Consider the following 21,139-nt stretch of genomic DNA (forward strand, 5'->3'; position numbering starts at 1 on the left):
TCTTGGCTTTTAAAGGTTTCTCTTGCAATCTTCTTTAAGTCTACCATGGCAACTGAACTACAAAATATTGCACATATTTATTTAAGATGGCTTTATTCCTGCAGTGGGTCAATGATTTGCACTTTTTTACTGTGAAATATCTTTTGTTTGTTTGTTTGTTTTTGTTTTTTGTTTTGTTTTGTTTTGTTTTTCTCTACAGATTTGTATGTATTTGAGTATGTTTCATTAATCTGGATGCACCATCAAAATAATTAAAATAAAAATCATTTTGCTCTAAATAAATGCTTATATTCTTATACAGTGGTGATCTAGATTGGAGATCCAGGAAAGAATACAGCTCCAGATTAAGGTATGCAAATTTGCTGCCTAGTTCTGCAAAAAACAAACAAACAAACAAACAAACAGACAAATAGACAAACAAAAACAGCAAAAAAAAAATAAAAGCAAAAAAAAAAAAACAGTTCGGTTTCCTATGTGTGTGCTATGTGTCTAAACTCCCATTACAGTCAATGAAGAACTATGTTTGCAGTCAATAGAGCTTATCTTTTTTGAAATTTGGCATATATGATCAGAACCAGTTTGTGGTTCTAGTGGAAGGAGTCCCTGCCCATGCCAGGGGGGTTGAAATTAGATGATCTTTATGGCCACATCCAATGCAAACCATTCTATGATTATTTTACATGAGACAAAAAAAAAAAAAAAAAAAAAAAAAGCAGGTAAACAAGCAAAAGCAACGCCTGATCCTCAGAACTAAGTTCTGTGATAGAATATGATCCAATTTTTTTCTTCAGAAAGATCACAGTTTGAATTCTAAATTGTAAGTAGAATTATAGAATCACAGGAGAGCTGAGGTTGGAATGCTCCTGGTGAAACAGAGGAGATAGAATATGTTGCTCAGTACTGTGTAGTTGGGTATTGAATATCTCCAAGGATGGAGACACCATTCTCTCTTCCAGTGGTTGACCCCTCTCACTGTAAAAATTCTTTTATAATATGATGTGGTGTGATATGATGGTGGCTTTTTGTTTATGTTTTGTTTTGGTAGGAATTAGGGTTCAGAACAGAACATTGCAGAACAGAATGGTTATAATGTGGATTGCTACTCCTTCAGCTATGACAGACTTTTATGAAGGCTCTTGAAGCATATTGAGTATATCCTTAGAGTCAGGTAAGACATTCAGGATTTATGCCATTGTTATGACATTGTTATGGTTTGGAATCAGTCTTTATAAGCATCTTAATAACTGAATTGGATCAGTGATTATTCCTACTTTTGAGTTTTGGAAGTGCTTATTCCCATAAAATTAACTCTTACCTCTCAAAATACATGGGTATATTCAAACTGCCCTGCTGCTAACAAAACTGTTTTGGGGGAAAGTGTAAGTTGGCCTTAGCAAAAAAAAGTGCCAGATAAGCATTGAACAATTTCAGAATGGATGCTAGTGCTGAGCCCTGTACCCTTGTCCTATTTAGTTTACTATTATAAATGTAAACAACAGAGCTTAGACAGAAGCTAGGATTCTTATTTCTTAAGCAATACAATTATGTATATTTAAAGATCTTATTACATGGATTTTATAGTATAAATAAAAACTACTTAGGGAGTAAAGGTAAGTATTTTTCAGACTGTAAATTTGAACTCTGTATTTCAATTCTAGCTATTTTTTTATTTTATTTTTTTTTCCCAGTCTGTCTTTTTACTCTTTAAATAGTTCTATGTTTTTCTTTAACTTATTAACAGAATACAAGTCCAGTATGCTGTGGACTTCAGGAGACCTTGACTGTAATCCCTACTGGATGCAGGATTCATTGCCTTGCTCAAGGCTCTTGCAGAGCTGCCAGAGATCATATCATTTTCTATTAATCTCTTAGGGGTGCTCAAAGGATTAATTAGTTAATGTTTTGTGAAGCACTTTGAAGATGAAAAGTGCTGTGTAAATGCTAAGCATTGTGAGAAAAAAGTTAGAGAGGGGAACTGGGGTTTGATGGGTAGTTGAAGTATAGCTTCAAAATTTCTCATTTGTTATTAAGAAAAGAGACTTATTTCTTTCTGAACTATGATCCGGTTTCCAGGACTGTAAGAAAACCTTTAAAACATCAACCTACTCCCTTTGAACCTAATGAAGATTACACATTTCCTCTATGTTCTTTCCTTTTAATTAATTGTGATAAATACTACAGAACTTGTTGGAAGGGCTTACTGTTACCTTGTAATGAATATAAAACACTTGTGTGACTTTCTGACAGCTTTTGGAAAGGAGGAAAGAATTGGAAATGTTCTCAGGGGTGAATGGACAAGACTTTGAAAATGCCACTATTGCAGCTGAAGCTACTTCAGTGTTGTCTCACATTTTGCTTGAAGTTTCTTAAATCAAAACAACTTAAATCTCTTTATAGTCCCTCAACAAACTTCTGCTTTTTCTGTGGTGGACCATATCATTTTTTTCAAATGCTCAAGTTATGACTACAAGCTTCTGTCTCACACTTGACTGATCTCGGTCAAATCAAATGTGCTCTCAGCCCAGAAATTTAACTCTAACTGTGACAGACATAAGATTATTGGGAATTGCCTTGTGTTGCTGACAAATTAACTCTATGATGAGTTTTCTGAATGCACTCCAGACGAGTGAACCTGAACTGTTTTTATCTTCTGCCTGTAATATAATGTCTATATGGGATCATAGCATCACAGAACGGCTCAGGTTGGAAGGGACATTTACGATCATCTAACTCTACCACCCCTGCAATAGGCAAGTTGGCCAAGGCTCCATCTATACTGGCCTTGAAAACTTCCAGAGATGGGGCATCTACAACTTCTCTGGGATGTACCTTCCACTTCTTTTGAAAATGAATCACATCCTATCTCTCAGATACCTCTTGCCTCAGATTCTAATGGAATTAGAATCTAATTTCATTAGATTCTAATTATATTCTATTTGATTCTAAAAGATTTAATATCAATTAATGCACCATAAATCATGATATATTTGTAAAAATCTTCATGTAATAGAAGTTTAATTTGTTTGTACCTTAGTGAAATAGTGAGAATAAAAATAATTAAAAAAAAAAAAAAGATAAATGTTTCCTGTTCTGCAAGAGGACTTTTTTTTTTTTTAATGTCATAAGTGAACTTCAAATTATGAATTCTTCATCTTCTGCCTTTAAAATGTCTATTAGTACAATATTAGTACAATTTCATTCTTTTTAAATATTACAGAAAGACCAAAATTAAAATGAAAAGTCAGGGACTTTGGATATTCCCGCATTACATAAACATTTTTTTTTTTTTTTTTTTTTTAAGGTGGTGGCTGTAATACGGCTAGAAGCAGGCAAAAATTATTACTGAAAACACTTTGATTTATCACTTCTAATTTGTTCACAAGAGACAACAAGAAGACTATCACACCTCAGCCTGCTTAGGTGATAAATGCACTGAGTTTTTAATTGGGTTACTTGTAACACCACTACTAAAATCACATCCGTAAAATAATGATGTGTTTGAGTCAGTGAGCTGGTTTTGATGACAAAAAAGCTACCCCTAAATAATGTTGAGCAGTGTCTTAAGCTAGTTTTACAAATACATCCTGTCATTTTTGGATAGCCATGCTTTCCATTTGAGAGTAGCTTAAGACCTTCTGTTAGCAAACCTATTTGGTTCCCACTACAGGAAAACAAAACAAAACAAAACAGCAGTTCTTATATTATTTTATGTCCTCCTAGGCATTTATTTGTTTGGAAGCTTGAAAAATACTTTTGTCCTATTAATTTACTTGGTGTTTTGAAATACACAACTATTATTTTACTGTCCATAGTTGTTTTTTTTTTTCTTCATTTTATCTTTGCACAGTTTGTGAGATTTTATTTATTGTTTAAAATTATATTAACCAGAAATGTTGCTTTGTTCCAAGCTCAACAGAAATGCTAGGATAATCTTTTATAAAAAAGAATCATATATAAAAAAAGAAACATTATCATGTTTTCAGCTAAAAAAAATAATGTAGGATCTGGAGAAAGATTTAATTTAAGCTATTCATGAAAATTTGATCTGTATGGTCTTGCATATCAAGAGATAAAACAGATAATTCATTAGTATTAGAATGGCAATACAAGCTAAATAGAATAATTATCCTGCCTGGTGACTTTTCTCCAGCTTTGATCAGTAGCATTGAGTACAAGAACAGGCAATTACACAAAGATAATTTCCATCAGTTTGCAGTCTAGTTTTCTAGTTTGACACCTAGTCTTCTTGAACACTAGGTGTCTGGCCTGTCTCTTTTTGAGACTACAGCTTTCCTACCAACAATATCTTCTTGACAAAATGCTGTGTGAAATATATCCCTCTGGTAGTTTTCTGTCTCTTGCATTTTACCAATCTACGCAGTCAAAGCTCTCATAAAGAAATTCAGATAAGTAAAGTATACAATCATAGAATCATTTAGGTTGGAAAAGACCTCTAAGATCATCTGTTCTAACCATTAACCTAGCATTGCCAAGTCCACCATTAAGCCTTGTCACTAAGAACTACATCTGCACTTTTTTCTGAAGACCTCCAGGGATGGTGACTCAACCCTGGGCAGCTTGTTCCAATGCTTTACAACATTTTCAGTTAAGACTTTTTTTCCTAACATCCAATCTAAATCTCTCCTGGCACAACTTAATACAATTTCCTTTTCTTATCATTTACTGCATGGGAGCATAGAAGGTAATTATAGAGCAAAATAATGTCTCCCCTGAGCATTCTTTTCCCCAAGCTAAACAACCCCAGCTCCCTCAGCTGCTTCTCAGAGAACTTGTTCTCTAGACCCTTCACCAGTTTCATGGTCCTTCTCTGGACAGGCTCCAGCACATGGATGTAGCAACAGGCCCCAAACTGAAGAGTATTTGAGGTGTTGCCTCATGAGAACCAAGTACAGAATCACTTCCCTAGTTCTGCTGGACATGCTATTTCTGATGCAAGCCAGAATGATGTTGGCCTTCTTGGCCACCTGAGCACACTGGTGGCTCATAATCAAACAGCTATTGATCACTACCCTCAAGGTCCGTTTCTGCTGGGCAGCTTTCCAGCCACTCTTCCCCCAGCCTGTTTAGGTTGTGACGTAAACGAGGGCCAAGCATTTTGCCTTGTCGAACTTCATACAGTTGGCCTCAGCCCATCAGTCCAGCCTGTCCAGATCATTCTATAGAGCCTTCTTAACCACCAGCAGATCAACACTCATGCTAAACCTGGTGTCATCTGCAAACTTACTGAGGGTGCACTTGATCCTTTAAAATACACCTTTCTCATTAAGAATCACCAAAATGATCAAATGATTTTCCTTTCCAAAAATGTGCCAAGGTCCAGTATGTCTCAAAGGGAAAGTACCACACATACCAGCCTGATGAATGAGAGGAGAGCAATGGATATTTTCTTGGACTTTAGTGATGATTTTGACACTGTTGCCAAAAGGTCCTCATAGAGAATCTGTCAAAGTATAGTCTGAATGGGCAGACAGTAAGGTGGGTTGAAAGCTTCCTGAACAGCCAGACCCAGAGGTCAGTGGCGCAAAATCTAGTTGAAGGCCAGTCATAAGCAGAGTACCCCAGGGGTTGATACTTGAGTACTGTTTAACATCTTCATTAATGATCTGGATGATGAGGTAGAGTGCAACCTCAGCAAATTCACAAACAACGTGAAACTGGGGACATCAGGAGATCATGCTGGTATCTAGAGGGACCTGGAAAACTGGGCTGACAAGACAGGCTGGAGAAACAGACTGGATAAATAGGTTGATAAGAACCTCAAGAAGTTCAACAAGGAGAAGTGCAAAGTCCTGCACCTCAGGAGGAACAATCAGTACATGCTGGGGGATACCCAGGTGGAAAGCAGACTAGAAGAAAAGGACCTAGGAGTCTTGGTGAGCATCAAGTTGAACATGGGTCAACATGGTGCCCTTGAAGCTAAGATGGCTACAGCATACATACTTGGCTGTGATAAAATATTTTCAACAGGTTGAAGGAGGTAATTCTTGTCTTACACTCAGTATTGGTGATACTGTATTTTTTCTAGTTGTGGTCTCCTCAATACGAGACAGATGCGGACTGTAAAGGGCTATAAAGATGATTAAGGGACTGGACCATTTCTCCTACAAGGAAGGCTGAGTGAGCTGGGACTCTTCGGCCCAGAGAAGAGAAGTCTCAGGTGCAAAGAGGACAGATCCAGGATCTTTTCAGTGATGACCAGTGACAGGGTAAGAGGCTATAGGCACCAACAGAAACAGAAAGTTTCATCTGAACATCAGGAAGCACTTCTTCACAGTGCGGATAATGGAGCACCGACACAGGTTGACCAGAGTAGTTGTAAAGTCTCCTTCTTTGGAGACATTCAGAAGCTGGACATCATCCTGGGTGAGTGGCTCTAAGTGGTCCAGCTTGATCAGGGGGATGGACCAATCTTCAGAGGTCCCTTCCAACCTCAGCCATTCTGTGATTCTGTGATTAATGCAATCTCTTTCATCTCCTACATGATATCAGAGATGTTTTGGGAAACAGAATATTATAATGTAATGTAATGTAAAGTAATATGTAATATAATGTAATGTAATGTAATATATAATATAATATAACATAACTCATAACATCCAAATTAATTTGATGAAAATTTCCAGACGAAAATATGAGGACCAAACTAGATTAATTGCACAGGACTGTATGAGTAAGTGTGCAGAATTATAAGTTCCATATCCCCACATTTTTCCACAGTCTGCCTTTACCCACAACAGCCTATGTTGTTTGAAAACAGGAGTTATCTACTGTAGCAAATACTATACCTATAGCATAGCTGAATCATTGTGCATGCTAAAGCAACTGAAGTTCCATGTATTTCAATAATTGATTTAATTATTGGGTGTTAAAATATTAGCCAATATTTTAGGCTAATATTCATAAATATAACAAAAAGTTATTTCATCTGAATCAAGCACAGTTTGATTCAGACAAATTTTTTTTTTTCCCCCCAGATAAGATTTCACTAATACATTTTAGTCTTTTACTGTATTATTGCCACAGATTCTGAAAAGATATTTGACAGAATTGATTGAATGCTCCTGTTGAAGTTGGAATTTTTTAAGAGTCTAACTCTGGGAAAGCATTTTGTTCTTGTGTTGACAGCTTTATTCCAACCCTAAGGCATCCATGATAATTAATAATTGTGTCAGATCAGCTCATCCCAAGCAGATGTGCTGTGCAGGGTTGTTCCTTATCTTCTCTGTTCTCTACCTTGGTAAATGACCTTTATTAAATTATGTTTCAAACCAGGAACTCATGACATTCAGATTCTATAGGGCAAACCGAAAATGCCATTATCCTAGTTGGAACAGGAAGGTACATTATTCTGACTGTATGTAATTCACAGGCTTTTTGTTTTGTATTTTAATGCAGATTTCAGTAGAACTAGTATTAAGAACAAATCAAGATAAATGATTTCTGTATGATTCAAGTTAATATCTTTTTTTTCTCCTTTATTTTTCATTATATTATAAATGAAATGCTTTTATCTCCTTGGTTGTGACATACTCATTCCCTTAAACCTTAATAATAAGGACATTTTTTTACCTTTTTCTCAAGTATGCTCATTTTTGCCTAATTTAGAAAGCAATTACTACATTTTTGAGATGCTTTTAATGATTTTTATTTTTATTTTTTATTATTTTTTTTCAGGCAGACTTCTGCTGCCATGATCATAGACTCATAGAATCATTTAGGTTCAAAAAGACCCTCAAGGTCATCAGGTCCAACTTTCACTTAACCCTACCAAGTCTACTACTAAACCATGTCCCATGTATCATACATATAAATACCTCCAGGAATGGTGACTCTACCACCAGCATGGACAGCATGTTTCAGTGCCTAACCACCCTCTCCATGAAGAAATTCTTCCTGACATCTAATCTAGACCTCCCCTGGCACAACTTGAAACCATTTCCTTACATCCTATCACTTACCACCTGAGAAAAGAGACCAGCACACACCTCACGACAATCTCCTTTCACACAGCTGTAGAGGGTGATGAGGTGGCCTCTCAGACTTCTTTTCTCCAGACTAAATGGCCCTGGTTCTCTCAGCCACTTCTTATATGTCTTGTTTTCTAGTCTCTTCAACAGCTTTGCTGCTCTTCTCTGAACACATCCCCACAATTCAGTATCTTTCTTGTAGTGAGGGGCCCAAAACTGAGTACAGTGTTCAAGTTGTGATCTCACCAGTGTTGAATACAGAAGGACAATCATTTCCCTAGTCCTGCTGGACACTATTACAATACATGCCAGGATGCTATTGGCCTTCTTGGCCATTAGGGCACGTTGCCGGCTCATGTTCAGCTGGCTGTCGACCAACACTCCCAGGTCCAGTTCTGCCTGGAAACTTTCCAGCCACCGTTCCCCAAGCCTGTACTGTTCCATCAGGTTATGACTCAAGTGCAGCACCCAGCACTTACCTTTGTTGAAAGACAGACAGGTGGATGCAGCCCATTGATCCAGACTATTCAGATCCCTCTATATAGCCTTCCTACCCTCAAGCAGATCAATGCTCCTGCCTAACTTGGTGTCATCTGCAAACTTTCTAAGTGTGTACTCAATCCCTTCATCAAGATTGCAGATCAAAATATTAAACAAAACTGGCCCCAATACCAAGTGCTGGGGAATATCACTTGCTACCTACCAACTGCCATTCACAACAATCCTTTGGGCCTGGCCACCCAGCCTTTTTTTTTTTTTTCTTTTTTTTTTTTTTTTTTCTTTTTTACCGAGCAAAATGTACATCTATCTAGGCCATGAGCAGCCAGTTTCTCTAGGAGTATGCTGTGGGAAACAGTATGAAATGATTTGTTAAAGTCTAATTAAACAATATCCACATCCTCTCCCTTATCTACTAAGTGGTTCATCTTGTTACAGGATGAAAACCTTTTGGGTAGACCTGTGCGGTGTCAAGAGTTGGACTTGATGATCCTTAAGGGTCCCTTCCAACTCAGGATATTCTATGATTCTATGATTCTATGAAAATGCTCTCATGAAATTCTTCCAGATTTTCATTCTGACAAAAAAAAATTCTGTAAGGACATTTCTGGTCTTTGGGCTTATGTGAAAGAATAAAAGCAAACCTAGGGGCAGGAGAGGTGTTCAAGAAGAGTTACTACCACTCAGGGACCATTACTTCAAAATGACATTACCTCAGAATATAAGAGTATATTCTGACTATCATCATCTTTCATGGTCAGTGAATTCTGAGCTATCTTTCAGATAGGTGATCATCTGAAGTAAGATGCCAATAATTTTGAGATGGGTGATTTTCAAATGGCACTATTTTAAGAATTTTCTGACAGATCTTAGAAGCTGCATAAATAATATATTGACTTTATGAATGTTTCTGGTCAATTCTGCGGGTCTGGCCATTAAGATTTACCCTTTTCTCTTTTTTGCCCTATGAGGAATGCCTTGATGAAGATCAGTTAACTCTTAGATGTAAATTTTCCTTACTAAATCTATCAATTTATCCAACTTAACAGCTATAACCTGAGCTTTAAAGTGCTTACTTTTGTTGTATGTTTGGTCTATGTTTCATTATAGGTTTCTATAGTTCCCTGGAGGTGTGATTTTATTTAAAATGTAATCTTTTGCCAATACATACAATACTGCTATTGTCCCCAGAGACATTCTGTCCTTTGCTCATTTTACAGTCTTCCTGGATCCCAGAACAAATCTTCTCTGATGGCCTGACTGAAGTAAGAATAGGACTTTTTTATTTTCTATACAGGTGAAATTATTTTTAGATCTTCCAGGTCAATTCTACTGCTTTAAACTTTCAGTTAATGTAATAAATGAAAAATGTCAGAGGAAAGATTGACTATATGAATCAGGCTGTAAAATCATTCTGTAAGGTAAAACAGCTGAAGAGACATGTCATTATCATCTATCATTGGATGTGCTAGTGATGATGCATATATGGGTGATATGTTTATTTTTTATTTTTTTTTTATTTTTTTAATCATTATGGGTTATATAAAGAAAACAACTAAAATATTTTTGATCACATCAGACTGTAAAATATTGAAAATAAAAGATCAGTGTCTTAGCAACTGACATGGAAAAAAATAAATAAAAGGCAAAACTATAAAGGTTTGAAAATTATCGTTAGTGCAATTGAGATAAGGATGGCATATCTATTTCAGCTCAAAGGATAAAATGAGAACTGTCATAACTTTTCAGTATATACATGATTTAGATGGACTTTTTACACAGGCAAACAGTGATGGGACAAGAGGGGTTAAAACTAAAAGAGGGGAGATTTAGATTAGATGTTAGGAGGGTGGTAAGGGACTTCAACAGGCTGCAGCTCTGCAGCTGCTCCAGTTCCAGCTCCTGCAGCCGTTCCAGTTCCAGTTCCTGCAGCCACTCCAGTTCCAGTTCCTGCAGCCGCTCCAATTCCAGTTGCTGCTGGATAGGCAGCAACCCTGCCCAAGGCAGAAGTGTTGGAACTAGATGACCTTTATAGTCTTTTCCAACTCAAGCCATTCTATGATTTTCAGCATGAAACAAGCAAACAAAACCCCTCATTCTCATCAACAAGCAAATATTTGTATCTTTAATAGCTAACCTAATCACAAGAGTCTACTTATCTTACAGTATGTCTAACATCCACCTGAGGCATTGCAGCAATAGCTCCCAGTTCCTTGTCATTCATTTCAGCTATGTGTTACTTCTGTGCTGTAGGCAAGTTTAATAAAACAATAATTTAGGGATTTGAATTAATTGTATTTTAAATAGTTAAATATTTGGTTACAGATTAAGTCCAGTCAGTATTCCCTACTGTTTTATTAATAGTCTTCTATTCCCTTTCTTGAAAAAAAAAATAGTAATAAAAAAATTTCTTTATGACTTATTACAAAGTCTCAGAACAATCTCAGATGGATCATGGACTTGGAGCAATCTCACATGGACTGTCTTAACTAAGAAAAAATTGAACAGGCTTTTAGCCAATACCTCGATTATACCATCATCACTGTTTTCACATTAGGATGTGAAAGCTGGTGATAGGTATGCTTTCTCCAGGGTTTATTTTTCAACTATACCATGGACATGGAACTGAGGTACTGAATGAAAAGTATCTGACTTGATACATCTAAAGTGATTGGGCTAAGATGCCAGCTTCCGATCGGAAGTAGAATGAAAAATTTGCTATTACAAAGTCAGTCATCCCCTACCATTACTAAAAATGATTACTCTTATGAAGTACACAGAATAATATATTATTTTTAAGTTCATATTTCCATTTTAATGTGCATTTATGTTCCAAATATAAAATAAATCTAAAAGATGGAATCACTTTAAAAACAACAACAACAACAACAACAACAAACAACAACAACAAACAAAGCAAACAAACAAACCTTTACTTTCCAGTGTTTTGTTTTCACATTACATATCTTTCACTTTGTTTCTATAGGCACACAGATGACTGCTGATGACAATAGTTAGAAGTGGTTACAGTGGTGTGAACTATACAGATTCTTTCACACACAAGGGTTTCTGTTCGCAGTTAAAAAATTAATATTTGTAAAGGTTTCCAAATAATGGAAATGCATATAATTGCATTGTAAAATAATAGCAATTAATACTACTGCTACTACTAGTAATAATGCTTAACATCTGAAATATATATTCTAATACATTACTATATATATATATATACATAGTAAATATTAGGCAGTTCTTGTTAGCTATGGCTATGTCTTCACTTGGTGACTGATATTCTTATTTTCCCTTTTCAAATTTTCCAACCTCAATTTTTCAAGGTAAAGGTTATACATAGTAAGTAAAAGTAATATTCTAAAATGTACTTTATTTGGAATGTATCTTTTTAATATAGATATTTACATTACAGACAGAAGTTACTAATTATGATGCCTCACAAATAAAATTGAGACCTCAACAAAAGAAAAAACTGCTTTATAGTAATTGACTCTACAAGATTCATGTTTAAAAGGTGGTTTATTGCATTTACATGGCAAGATGTTGGTAGTGGGAGGCTGCAAGGGTGGCCTCTGTGAAAAGAATTCAGAAGCTGCCCCATGTCAGATCAGAAACAGTTTCAGCCAGCTCCGAAAAGGAACCCGTCACTGGCCAGAACCGAGCAAATGAGCAATGTTGTTTGTGTTTCTGTGAGAGCAGATTTAAGAAAGGGAACAATGAAAATAAAATGTTGCACAACAGAAGCTGGGAGAGCAAGGAGACAGCAGTGTAGACACCGAGGTCAGTGAAGAAGGAGGACAGGAAGTGCTCCAGGTGTTGGAGCTGAATTTGCCCTGCAGCCTATGAAGTGGACTGTGGTGGAGCTGGTGGATATGTGCTGAGGGAGGCTGCAGCCCATAGAGAGTCTTCAGAGGAGCAGACTTAGGGTTGGAGCTGGAGAGGAGCGTGGGCTCCGTGGAGAGGAGCCCACGCAGGAACAGGTGATCAGGAGGGACTGTGGGGCTGACTGTGGGGCTGACTGTGGGGGACCTGTGCATTTTGGTCCAGATGGATGCATCCCATGGTACAGACCCATGTTGGAACAGTTCTTGAAGAGCTGCTGCCTGTGGGAAGCCTATGCAGGATCAGTTCAGTAAGGATAGCACCCCATGGGAAGGACCCCACATTGGAGCAGGTGGATAGGGGGAAAGTGTTTTTAGTTTGCTTTTAGTTTCTCACTGCTCTAGCTTGTTGGTAATAGGAAATAAATTACATTAATTTCTCAAAGTTGAGTCTGTTTTGTCCATGATAATTGAGAGATCTCTCTGTCCTTGTCTCAACTCTTGAGCCCTTTCCATTTTATTTTCTTCCCCTTTCCCTTTGAGGAGGAGGAGTGAGAGAGCAGTTGTGGTGGAGTTCAGCTACGTAGTAGGGTAAAACCACTGGATGGTAAAAACCATCTCTGAGCACTACTGCATATTTGTTTAATATATTTTCAGCTATGTTACTCTTGACCCATGAACTGAATTCCCAATAATGTGGAAGGCAAAATAATCCTCAAATCTTTATAATTTCAAAATGGCTTTCAGATATAAGTATCTTTCTGTCTGTAGCAAACTACCGTAGAAATAAAAATGATAGAATTAATAGATTTTTAACATATATTAATTATTCTTAGAAATCCAATATAAAATTAAATTCGTGGAAATTGGAGATTTTTGCATTTTAGACGTAAAAAATAATGAATGAAAATAATAGCCAAATAGAATGGATAAAACTGGTGTAAGGTTAAATTCAGATATTGCTATAAGATGGCATGAGTCTTTGAAATGTAAACAACATCTTAATTAAACTTTTTATAATATACTGCATTGATTTGTTATAATACTTCTAGTCTTTTTATATCAGAATATCTGGGATTTACAGAAATGTGTGGTCAAATAGCCACTTTCCATTGTACAGAAGAAAGTGAATATCTAAATTTGTTCAAAAAAATTCTCATGTAAATTATGAAACAGAGCTGAAAGGGTAACACAAGACAAAAAATAATTAGATGTCAAAACCAAACAGTAAAATACCCAGTAGTTTAGACCTGTGAGAAATGTCAAACCACATTTTTTTTTTACATACCTGAGAATTTTCTGAATATATTAACTTTAGTAGTTCAGATTCTGAGAATTAAGCAGAACTTAATTTTAGAAAGATGTAAAGGTTCTAGTTCAATTCAAAACTGTTTCATAATATAGCATGCCATAGAGGCATGCATAATGTCATTTAAATGTATCTGATTTTTTACCCTGATTCCCTAGTCCTTTCTATCTGTACATTTGTTTGTTTGTTTATTTGTTTGTTTGTTTTGGAAATGCTAGATTTATTTTGCACTGCATTTGAAAACTTGGCTCAAATGCCTTAAGACTAGATTGAAAAGAGAAAATGAGATAAGAAGTTTATTCCAATCAATAAACTATTCCCACATTAATAAAATGCTTAGAATGATCAGTGAGATCAGTGACAAATTACAAAGCAATTTTATGCAGAGCAGCTGGAAGGAATTCATTAAGAATAAGAATAAGAATAAGAATAAGAATAAGAATAAGAATAAGAATAAGAATAAGAATAAGAATAAGAATAAGAATAAGAATAAGAATAAGAATAAGAATAAGAATAAAAGAATAAGTACAGGAATTTATCTGAGATAGGGCAGATTCAAATCCAAAATGTAGACATCATACCCTTCCTTCCTTCCTTCCTTCCTTCCTTCCTTCCTTCCTTCCTTCCTTCCTTCCTTCCTTCCTTCCTTCCTTCCTTCCTTCCTTCCGTGTTGATTCTTTAAACAGCAAAGAAACCATTGTCTTCTTTTCAATTCCCATATACAAATATACAAATAACAGGCAAACAACTATCTACTTTAGCCTTAGAATTACATTAACCTTAGAATATTGTGCCAAATCTCAAAATATATCACTGAGTTGTGCTCTAAGTATCTCACAATTCTTCCAGTGACTACACATTTGAGGGAAGAACTTGGCCTATATGATATACATGTAAGTGTTCTACTCAGTGAGCTGATAGCACTAAAGAACCATAAAAGAACCTGTAAAACTCAAAATTATCTCACAGAGCTATGGAAGAATGGAAGACCTTTTTTTTTTTTTTTTTTTTTTGATCACTTTCAATTTTTTAAAATGTTTCTGGTAAGACACTTTGTCAACATTACTCTTCATTATATCCCAAAGTGTTGACACCAAATGAAAGCTGCAGCAGTTTATGTGTCCCTTAAGAAAAGAAATGACTCCATTAACTTGTTCTATTGTTGCTGAAGGTGAACATAAATTCCATAAAAACAGGGAACATTAACAACTGTTTTTTCAATCTGAGATAAGTTTGCCGTTGTATCTTTTTGATGCTGATGTCTTTTTACTTCAGCAATAAAAATAAAACAAACGTAACACTTGTGTTAGATACTGTGCTGTCATCACATCAGAATATTTACAAGGAAAAACTTGTTTTCTTTGGGCTAGTGTTTGAAAATTATCTTAGGCAAATGAGAATAGCAAGAACAGTACATCTTCTGTTCCTAGTGCTGGAATTTCAATGTCAGAATTAAAGTGTTCATCTTTTAGTTATTTCAGTCTGATATAATGACATGGGAAATGTGCTTTTTGGACAGATTATATAACCCTTGTATGGGGACTTTTCACCTTGTATAAATCACATGGTTAATAATATTCAAACTATCAGTTACTCCATAGATTCTTTGTTACCATTTTTCTTAGTCTTTTCAAGACAGTCTTGAAAACATTGAATCAGTTTTTAAGGAAAATAATAAATAAATAATTAATGTGTGTGTGTGTGTGTTTGTGTTCTTTCTTATCTTATTGTAATGTACAGCAAGTTCACGTAGCACACGAGGGTATTTTTCTATCGTTTGTTTGTTTGTTTGTTTTAAGAAATCACTATTCTGTGTCAACATTGACCACATTGAGTAGGAAATTGATTTTAACCAGACACAGTATCTGGAACTTCCTCTTTACTGAGTCTGGGGAAGTAAAAAGGCAGAGAGACACCCTTTTTCTTTCAGCTGCTCTCCCCAGAAATGATTCAGTAGTATCTCTGAATTCTATATGAGCACTGAAATTTGGAAAACTTGGATTCTCTTTCAATTCTAGACCTGTTTGTTTGTTTGTTTGTTTGTTTTTTCCACTTCAAATATGTAAAAACATAAGCAAACATAAAAAAAAAAATATGAAAAAAAGTGAGTAGCATTTTTTTTAGGTGTTATTTTTCAAATTGTCTGTTTTAAGTATAGAAATACTGTTGATATATATATGTCTTTTTCCAAGAACATTTATATAAACAGAACGTTTCTTCCAGGAACTGTTATGCTCTTTATCACTTATAATACTGTCTGAGTGAGTATTACTTGCTAAAAGCACAAAAATTAAAGAGTCATAGTGATGCTCTTCATTGGGACACAGCAAATTAAAGACTTATTCAGTAAATACTTGAACTTGAATATCCAAGTTCCAATTAATTTCTAAATTATGTTTTCACTGCCTCTTAAAAATGGGGCAGCTAATGTGATACTGCTGTAAAGGAGGAGATTCAGGCTCAAAAAGAGGTACCAAACAACATATGTGAGAAATGTCTTACAATACTTGCAAAGCAACTTTATTCTTTGTAACTTCGATCACAAAATACCCAGTCACCCTTTGGCTGTGGATGACAAAGTTGAAACGTGCATAAGCAAACTTTGTCCACTGCTTATCATATATTACATTACATACCATATTTCTGGCTTTTTGACAATATCCAAATGCTAACTTCTGTGAAAATAACTTCTTATTTTTTTTTCCCTACTCTTTAGATATGGTAATGAGGCAGTTGTTTTTTAATGATAGTCTATGTGTTTAAATGTCCTTAAAGCCATTAGTTTCTCTACATTTCACAAATGTAATTGACAATTACATGCATTCTTTTATTGTGAATTAAGTGGTATTTAATCTTGCAAAATGAATGTTTAGAGTTTGCCAGTTACCTCACTTTTAAATGCAGATTTATATCAAACTACTTTAAATTCAGAGTATAAATCTTGATAAATTCAGTTTCTGACTGAAAATATAAATTTATTTATTTTCAGAAGTCATTTTCTTTTATCCATTTTAATAATGAGGAAAATCAAACCTATTACTGCATCCTCCAAAGTTAAAAAGTAACAAGCCCATGAATCTTTAGTATTATTAAATTGGAAGTGAAAGTGACAACTAGAAAGAATAGAAGTGACTAGTGTATGATTAAGGTAATTAATGAATTTCAGTTTTGACTGCTTGCAAATTTAAAAATGTAGTACTCACTCAAAATTTACTTTTCCCGTTAGTTGCCTGAATAGTTAGTCCTGTAACACAATACCTCCAAAATCTTTCTGAAAATGTTGTGAAGTTAAAATAAATAAATAAATAAATAAATAAATAAATAAATAAAAAGTAATTGTATTTTTTTTCTGTTTTTATTTAGTAGTTTGGTTGGTTTTGTTTCCTAATATGTGAATATGTAGATAAGTGAAATGTGTTATGCAGTCGTTTACTCCATGGCTAGTGGTCTGTCTGTATGAAGTCTGTAAGTCTATAATGTACAAATACCAGATGAGAAAGAACAGAAAATTCAATTCCGTGTATAGATAAAATTTTTTGGTGGTGGTGGTTTATGATTCAAAATAAGAAGCAAATGGTTTACATATATATATATGTATTATTATATAAATATAAATATAAATATAAATATAAATATAAATATAAATATAAATATAAATATAAATATAAATATAAATATAAATATAAATATAAATATAAATATAAATATAAATATAAATATAAATATAAATATAAATGAATATATATACATTTATTTATTGTCACAGAGACCTACAGTATTGTCTGTGAAAACAGTAAAGATAAGTATAGCGTAAGGTATTTTCCTACTTGAACAATACCCTCATTTTCATTTCTTGTTAGGTTTATGTTTACAATGTATACACTGTGGAAAAACTCAAAAATAACACAGTTCTCTGTATACTACTGTGATTTAGGATTTTCAGAATATCATTCAGTTAGATCACCCATCATCACCATCATCCAATTGTAATCTATATAAAATTTACTTATGGTACAAAAATACTACGTTCACTTGAATTTAATGATTTCTTGGCATGACAGATCAAAGAAACTAAGAAGGAAACTACCACAAACACAGAAAAATGCCAGTAAACAATTTTATCACATCTAATATTGATAAAAATGTTCATCGTTTTCAAATTATACGTTTAAAAAGGATCCAATGAGAGAGCAATGCAGAAATCACAATATGAAATCTTGCTAGAAACCAGCTACAGCTTGACAAAAGACTGATAAAAATATACTTAGGATCATTTTTGACTATTTATTTCCATCATCATCTTTTTATAATAAAAATATTCTAATAATATTAGAGGCTATTTCTAAAAAGCTTTCTTGCTTACAGTATTATACCCCTAGCTAGTCAAAATCATCTGCTAGTAACCCCACAACTGGCTGTGGAGTAAATGGCAGTGATGTCAAAGTAAAGGTTATTACTTCAGTTGACGTACTATCACTGAGAATGGTTTAAAATAAATAAATAAATAAACAAAAGGCTTTGATATCATGCAAATGTGCTTACCATCTGAAATTAAATAGGAAGATGGACAAAGATGTAGGAAAAAAAAAAAAAAAAAGTGAATTTTAAATGAAGAAGAATTTTTCTCTGGAATATTCCTTTCTGCTTACTATTAAGGAGGATTTTAAACCTTGAAATATATTTCTCCTCTGTTAACTCTTTTCTTAATAAACTCCTCATCTTCTTCCCTCAGAAATAATTTCTACATAGGATGTTTCCCTCAACTTTTTGAAGATAGGACCATCTCTTTTGTTTTTCTCTCGGTTCTCTGTGCTGTGCTTGTGTACACACATGATGAAGAATAGTAATGACAAGTAACTTTTTTTTTTTGAGAAGTGCAGGCAAATGCAGAGATCCAAAGATAATATTTAGACAATACAATGTTCAGAACTGCCAAGCTTAACAGGCATCTGATTGCAGGTCTTAGGTTCTGTTAGGTTCTCAAATTGGGATACACTACAGCTAGAATGATAAACCATGGGTCAAACAATATTGCTTTTCCCTAAAATATATGTAAATCAAACCTCTCTTTGGAACTGGAATTCAGAGGGTGGAACTGTTTTCTGTGTTTCTAAGATAGCTTTTCCTCCTATAGATTTTATTTTTCTTAGGATGCACAAATGGATAAAGTGAAAGAAATAGAGGAGACAAAACTCCTCTTGCCATCTGAGTTTTCCTATATTTATGACAAAGTGACTTGGTATAGGAGGTGTTCTTCTGGCAGGTGCGATGAGAAGGGTCTTAAGGCCTTCCTAGCTAAGTTCTATTTACCACCACTATGTAGTCAACTTAACATAACAGTTGGAAGATTTCTCTTTATTTTTGAGTAGCCAAGAGTGGTGTTTTCTAAAAACTAACTTAGTGTTTTGCTAGATGTACAAATGTTCACTGCCTGCTAAGAGGCTTATGCCTTTTGTCCAACAGTTTCTTTTCTCATCAATAGGAAATTGGATTAATAGGTAAATGAATATACTGAACAAATCTTCAGAGTAGCATGCTGTTTTGTTTTTTTAATATAGTATCACTCTGATTGGTGCCCCCTTCTTCATATGTGAATGTGAATGAACAGACAGAGAAAACCATGACAGACTATGAAGTAAAAGAAGAAAAAGGAATGTATGATTGTTCCAAAATGTGTTAAAAAAGATTCATGATAATGATGGAAATACTTGGATCTGGCAATTTTATGTCTAAATATTGATAATTTGACTTGCTCAAAGCCATACTTTATCTGTGACCAAATATCAAAGTGAATGGTTTTAGTGTTAGAACAAAGCTTTAACCATGTTAAACCATTATAACCATGTTTAACCATTATAACAACAATATATAACCATTATAACGACTATAAAAGTGTAACAACTTTGCAGATTCCCCAGATCCTCATTTATTTTTCAAAGATATGTGTAATACTTGCCTTTTTCCAGTATTCAGGAAACTTCTTCAACTGCCATGATCTTTCAAAGATGATCACTAGGCAGTTCCTCTCTGTGATGATGTGCTGGTTGGTCAGAAGTCTCTGATTGATGATTCCTTTGAGGGCACTTGATCTTCCGTGCTTGTCAACATGGCACTTCACCTATGCAGCAAGTAAATATCTTCAGATGGACAAAGAGATTCTACTGATAGAATTCACAAGCTTCTAGTAGTATTTTACACTGCTGGTAAACATTCAAATATTTAGATGCTTCATATTGAGCAGTGGAGACCTCTCAGTAACAGTGGAGACCTCTCAGGACCTTTCTGGGATTATGTTGGCCTGAGCTGGTTTCCCTCCTTCTTCCTTTCCTTCTGTACCGGGTCTGGCTGGGATGTTAACTTTCCCTGCAGCAGCCTATACAGTGCTGTACTCTGCACTTGTAGCTAGTACAGCAGTGGTATCACACCAGCGTTGCGACTACTGCTGAGCAGTGCTGGCACAGCATCAGGACTGTCTCTAACCCTCCTAGGGGGTGAGCAAAAAAGTGAGGAGAGAAACATCACTAGGTCAGCTGACCTAAACCAACCAAAGGGATATTCCACATCATATGATGTCACACTCAGCAATAAAAGGTGGAAATGGAAAGAAGAGGGGGGGGAGGAGTGGGCTCTCGTTGTGAAAACATCGGTCCTCCTCCCGAACACCAGCTACGTGCGTTGAGGCCCTGCTTCAAGGACATGGTCAATCATTGCTCATTTGTGGGAAGTAGAGAGTAATTTCTTTCCTCCGCACTTCCACATAGCCTTTACTTGTTTTGTTTGTTTGTTTTTCCTTTTTTTCCCTTTCTCCCTCCCTTTTCCCCTTTCCCGCTTTTTCCCATTTAGTTAATTTGTTTAGTTAATAATAATCTTTCCTTAATAATAATTATTATTATTATTATTTTCCCTTTACCTAAATTATCCTTATGTCAACCCATGAGTTGTTCTTTACTTTACTTCTTCCCCTCCTCATCTAAGGAGGGGGAATGAGAGAGCGGTTGTGGTGTTTAGCTGCCTAGGACACTAAAACCATCTAAAGTAAAAAAAACTTCTTCTTCTTCTTCTTCTTCTTCTTCTTCTTCTTCTTCTTCTTCTTCTTCTTCTTCTTCTTCTTCTTCTTCTTGGGGCAGGGTGGTAAGGGTGGTGTAGAAAGGGATGTTGCAGTCAGCTCATAACAGTTCTTTGCAACTTCCCCCTCACACTTTTCCCCTTCTCCAGTCTGGGTTCTTCACAAGCCACAGTTCCTTCAGGGAATATACATCTGCTCCCATTTGTTCTGGTACCTGGAGCACCTCATCCCCTCCTTCTACCCTTTTCTTGTTGCTTACATGGCTGTCTCTCTCTCTCTCTCTCTTTCTCTTTTTCTTTTTTCCCCCCTTGGTCCTCATTATCATATAATGTTTTGTCCTTTTGTATGTAAATTTTCCCCAAGGTGCCACCATTATGGCTGTTGGACCACTCCGGTGCGGTCGTTAGAGCTGATTGGAACAAGCTGTGTCCAGAACAGGGCAGCC

Source organism: Aythya fuligula, chromosome 1 (assembly GCF_009819795.1).
Source record: "Aythya fuligula isolate bAytFul2 chromosome 1, bAytFul2.pri, whole genome shotgun sequence".
Lineage (NCBI taxonomy): Eukaryota > Metazoa > Chordata > Aves > Anseriformes > Anatidae > Aythya > Aythya fuligula.